General features: G+C 34.6%; 1 long non-coding RNA gene across 1 annotated transcript; it reads left to right on the top strand.

Annotated features, from left to right (window-relative positions):
* Positions 1–1740: 1740 nt before the first annotated feature.
* Positions 1741–5293, top strand: LOC132737550 (uncharacterized). The gene is made up of 2 exons (XR_009626744.1): positions 1741–1899; positions 4755–5293. It is a non-coding gene; the product is annotated as an uncharacterized LOC132737550 (long non-coding RNA).
* Positions 5294–6000: the final 707 nt, after the last annotated feature.

Here is a 6000-nt window from a genome sequence, read left to right as displayed (position 1 = left end):
ATTCTAATGAGGTTTGTCACCTCTGCGCTTAATGTACATAAGCTTACCTCAGCATGTTGTACTTATTTCAACAGTTTTTAGAAATCAATAGGGAATCTATTTCCTCAACTTGTATTTTGAATGACCTACTCCCAAATTAAGAATAAGACCTAATGTACAATTTCATATTTGAATATTGAATTGAGATTATTTTCATGATGATCCAGTGGCCTGCTATTTCATCAACATATTTGAACGGTTGGTTTCTGTATGTTTAAAATCAAATTTTAACCTCAGTGTGACCAAATGCCTTTCTTTTGCGTTGTTGTAATCAGCAAAATGTGTGACAAGGGTTCTCTAGTGACCATTATAGAACCATGGTGTTCCTATAATACTATTATATACTATAAATTGCCGAAAACCAGAAGATGTATTGTATGTTTTGTTGACCGTAAACAAGTTCTACTCGGGTGCCTGATAAAAAATGCACGGAAGTTTCCCCCACTAGTAAAGCTGGAATGTATACATATGACCTATACTAAGTCAGTATGATGTAAAAACCAATCAAACAAATAAGTTCAATTAAAAATTGCCATGAAGTCATAATAGGCCAAGCCCCATTGTCATGTTGTTCCCTATAAATGAAGGTACTGCGAATTCACTTATATTCGTGGGCATGAAATTTCGTGGTTTTATCAAAACGGGCATTTTCGTGGGTTCTTAAATTCGTGGATTTTCGTTTTCTTGTTTAAAAAAATTTAGTAACCTAATGCAAAGTAATCTAAAACTTAATCACCGAACATTTTTACTTACAACATGTACATATCTTTACTTGTCACACAGCGCGTGTCAATAAATTTAATACTTGCCTCTGGGCATAAGTCTAATATAGCACAATTACTGCCGATAATTGACAGCAATTAACACATTTATGTTTCATGATATGCACCTCCATTGGACACACTGCCCCTGTAATTCGCCGATGTTAACATCGCATAATTTATACGACACCTGGCAAGTTTAAAAGTTTACATCCTTAATTGGTCTTAACATATTTGACAGTAACTACGCGCTACGTCACAGCGACTGTGTAAATAAATGCATATACTGTAAATTATTCTCGGTAAATAACACAAGTATATGTGGATCTTGTAAAAGTCGATGGCGTCTGATTTTTACGGAATAGCATTTGCACAAATACAGATAAAAATTCATTATACTGGCTCATTTAAAAACGACAAAAGAATGTACAATAAATCTGTTTTAGCGATCGTATTTTTTTTATAGCTTTGTGTACTTACGACATTAATATCAAAGACTTTTTTAAGTTAATAAGAGCAAACTGACAATTTTTATTAGCGCTAATTAATGCACTGCCTGGGTTCCCATGTTTACTCGATTATGTCAAGTATTCTTGTTAACACAATCAAGTCCTAGTAGACTACAACGATCAAGTATGTATATGCGACATTTGTGACAGTAAATTAAGGACATTGTATAATCGAGTTTTCTTTCAAGTTTCTTAAATATTGCAAACGGATTTAATATGTCACTAACCTGATTATCTGTCTGTATTTACATCCATTTCACGAAATATCGGCCGGAAAATAGCCGACGCATGTTTGTAATATATAGAACAAAGACTGGGTAAGAAGTATTTGTTGGGATAAAAGTTCGTCGGATCTTAAATTCGTGGATTGACCTACCCACGAAAACCACGAAAATTCGTGCCCCACGAATAATAATGATTTTACAGTATAAACTTTTGGTCACAGAGCCTGCCCTTGAAAATATTTTTATCTAATTTTACTGTTATGCAGGGTAAGCATGGGGAAGTGATCAGTCAGAAAGATCTTGATGAATTGTTAGACAGAAGTGATCTTGTTGCACAGTTTGAGAAGTCAAAAGAAAAGAAACAAGGTATGTGTTTTCACTTTTTTATCCCCCACCGAAAAGGCGGCGGGGGATATAGGAAAGTCTCCGTCCGTCCGACCTTCTGTCCGACATTTTTGTCAGGAGCATATCTCTAAATGTATTTGAGTTATCAACTTGAAACTTCATAGGTGGATAGACCTGATTGAGGAGGAGTGCAGTGCACAAGAATGATAACTCTACCCTGCATAATTTTTGAGTTATTGCCCTTTGTTATTTTTCAAAATTGATTTTTGTCCAGAGCTCAAAAAGCCTATGAGATATCAGCATGAAACTTCATAGGTGCATAGATCTCACTCAGGAGGTGTGCAGTGCACAAGAATGATAACTCTACCTTTCATAATTTTTGAGTTATTGCCCTTTGTTATTTTTAATACTTAATTTTTCACCTGAGTGGAGCACAACCCAAAAAGTGTTTGAGATAGCAACATGAAATGTCATAGGTGGATTGATCTTATTGAGGAGGAATGCTGTGCGCAAGAATGATAACTCTTCCCTATACAATTTTTGAGTTATTGCCCTTTGTTCTTTTTCATGCTATTTTGTCCTGAGCTTATCTCAAAAAGTATTTGAGGTATCAACTTGAAACTTCTTAGCTGGATGGATCTCATTGAGGAGGAGTGCAGTGCACAAGAATGATAACTCTACCCTGCATAATTTTTTAGTTATTGCCCTTTGTTATTTTTCAAAATTAATTTTTGTCCAGAGCATAACTCAAAAAGCCTTTGAGATATCATTATGAAACTTCATAGGTGCATAGATCTTACTCAGGAGGTGTGCAGTGCACAAGAATGATAACTCTACTTTTTATAATTTTTGAGTTATTGCCCTTTGTTATTATACCCCCAAAAACGAAGTTTGGGGGGGTATATAGGAGTCACCCGGTGGTCGGTTGGTCGGTCGGTCGGTCCAGACGTCCGTTGCATTTTCCTTGTCCGGACCATAACTTTAAGACTAATAGTTGGAATTCAATATAACTACATACAATGGTCAAGCACATTGAGAGGAAGTGCAGTGCACAAGAACCATAACTCTATCTTGACTAATTACAGAGTTATTGCCCTTTGTTACTTTTCCATTGCTTTCTTTTGTCCGGACCATAACTTGAAGACTAATGGTTGGAATTCAATATAACTACATACAATGGTCAAGCACATTGAGAGGAAGTGCAGTGCACAAGAACCATAACTCTATCTTGACTAATTACAGAGTTACTGCCCTTTGTTACTTTTCCTTGTCCGGGGCATAACTTGAAAACTACTGGTTGGAATTCAAAACAACTTCATACAATTGTCAAACACAATAAGGGGAAGTGCAGTGCACAAGAACCATAACTCTATCTAAAGTAATTACAGAGTTATTGCCCTTTGTTACTTTTCCATTGCTTTCTTTTGTCCGGAGTATAACTTGAAGACTAATGGTTGGAATTCAATATAACTACATACAATGGTCAAGCACATTGAGAGGAAGTGCAGTTCACAAGAACCATAACTCTATCTTGACTAATTTCAGAGTTATTGCCCTTTGTTACTTTTCCTTGTCCAGAGCATAACTTGAAAACTACTGTTTGGAATTCAATACAACTTCATACAGTTGTCAAGGACATTAAAAGGAAGTGCAGTGCATAAGAGCCATAACTCCATTTTGACAAAATACAGAGTTACTGCCCTTTGATACTTTTCCTTGTCTGGAGCATAACTTAAAACATACTGGTTGAAATTCAAAACAACTTCATACAATGGTCAAGCACAAAAAGAGGAAGTGCAGTGCACAAGAACTATAACTCCATATTCAGTATTTATAGAGTTATTGCCCTTTGTTCCTTTTCTTTGTCTTTCTGGACTTATTACAGAGTAATTCAATAAAACTTCATCAATGGCCAACCACATTGAAAGGAAATGCAATATACAAGAACCACAACTATCTTTAATTGCCCACAACCATAACTCTATATTTCAATTCTTTTACAAGATATTCTGTTACTAGTAACATCCTCATTTCCGAAGCAGTCTTGTGGGGGTATTAATCACATTTAGTGATAGTTCTAGTTTTTCATACTTAATTTTTCAATTCAATTTTTTTCGTAAAAGTATTTGAGGTATCAACTTGAAACTTCATAGGTGGATAGATTTTACTGAGGAGGGATGTGCAGCACACAAGAATGATAACCTACCCTGCATTATTTTTCAGTAATTGCCCTTTGTTATTTTCAGCCATCAGTATTCACATAGGTTTCAAATCTGTAATCACTATAGCCATCAGTTTTCATTACCAAAAGACCTTAAAATGGAGTTATTCTGCTCTACTACATATACATTCTTCCAATGAGCAAACACATTCAGCGGGGGATGGCCATGTTGACATGGCTCTTGTTGTTCATTGCTTTGCAAATAATGATATAAATGTATATTTTGTGAATTTGGAAACAATTCTTTTGCAAAATCTTCTACTTGGATAACATAATAAAGAAGTATTAGAGACTATTAGTACTTAGAGACACTTATGGTCAGGGATTTTTTTTGTGCCCCCACTATTGTGGGGGGGGGGGCATTTAGATTTACCCTTGTTTCTTTTAAGATAAAGTATCACATGAAATTTCACACAGGTTTCCCAGATGATTATAAGCTACCATTCAATACTCAAATGTCCCTAGCATGTTTACTTTACTGACAGAAGTTGTAAAATTCCTGGTCAAGATTTTGTTGCTTTGTGAAGTTGGAAAATTCTTGGTTGGTCAAGATTTTGTATGCAAGATCTTCGTCTACAAGCAAAGTTTCAAGATTTCATTTTAGAGTAGCTACATATTATGTGTCTATCTCATAGGTCTTGTTTAATTTTTGTAGAAACTCCTGAGGACAAGACAAACTGAAACCAAACACTTGTATAAAAGAAGCCTATAGAACATTACTACATGAGACACGGAGAGAGATTTGTGCAGTGGTTTCTAAGAAATCAATGTAACTGATAACACTGAAGTGATACTAGTGTTGATTACAGTATGTAACCATGCCCTAAGATAATTTGAAGCATTCATGAGAAAGGGATTAAGTGACATGGATATTTTTATGGACGCAGTCTGTTGTTGAGTTAGCAATTGGAATTTCAGCACTTGACAACAAAATTGGAGGAAATGTGTGCGACAATTTCATAGACACAATGAAATTTGACCAAGTTTTTACACAAAATGGTGCTATAGAACATTTATTAGATATAGTGCGAAAAGTATTGAGATGTTTGTGTTTTATAAAAAAAAAAATGGGTTTTTTTTTTGTTTGTTTTGTTTTTTTTTTTTGCAAGAAATGTTTGATACAGCTTTTGCTTTGTCCAATCCTTTCTTCCTTCTGTTACTCTCTTGGCACCTTCATTTATTTACAGAAATTTTTTTAATTTGCTGCGTTTACATCATCTCTACCTATAGGTAGGGGTCACATTTATTGAGTGACAGTCGAATGTGCTAAGATTAAAAATAGATCTTATTTTCGAAAGGTAAGGTCGTGTTTTAACTTTGTTGAAGTGAAGTCAGGGAGAATTTTTATCATTGTTAATATTTTTGTTTTATCCATTTAGCTTACTGTTACACAGCATGCTGAAGGTGAGCTACTATGATCACTTGTTGGCAGTCTTCCATCTGTTTTTCTGGAATTAACCCTGGGCAATCGTCTGCTAACATTTTTCAAATAATTTTGTTGATCTATTTTAAAATTTCGTTAATTGTGGAAACTCCTGAAAAAAAAAAATTTGGAAATTATTTTGACATGTAATCTAATAGAAATGATTCTAAGATAGAGGTCTGCAAAGACATTTTCAATATCTTAGAGATTTTACAAAAAGACAAGGGATATATGAATGTAGAAAAATCATTGCACACTTTGGTGAGCGATTCAGGGCCATCATGGTCCTCTTGTTATAATGTATATATACGCTGTATGATTTTATATTGTTGATGCTCTTAATCATTTATTATACTTTGTCTAGTATAAAGTAAAGTCTGTAATAAACACACCTCCCGAAACACTGAAATCAGTTCAATTCTGTCCCTCTTTTTGAAGGGGGGAAAAATTTAAATGCTGATGGGTCTACTAATTGAAA

The sequence above is a fragment of the Ruditapes philippinarum genome, unplaced genomic scaffold (genome assembly GCF_026571515.1).
Source record: "Ruditapes philippinarum isolate M1 unplaced genomic scaffold, ASM2657151v2 ctg5040_1_1_1_1, whole genome shotgun sequence".
NCBI lineage: Eukaryota > Metazoa > Mollusca > Bivalvia > Venerida > Veneridae > Ruditapes > Ruditapes philippinarum.
The sequence above is the reverse complement of the archived record's forward strand: the minus strand, read 5'-3'. Positions and strand labels throughout refer to the sequence as shown.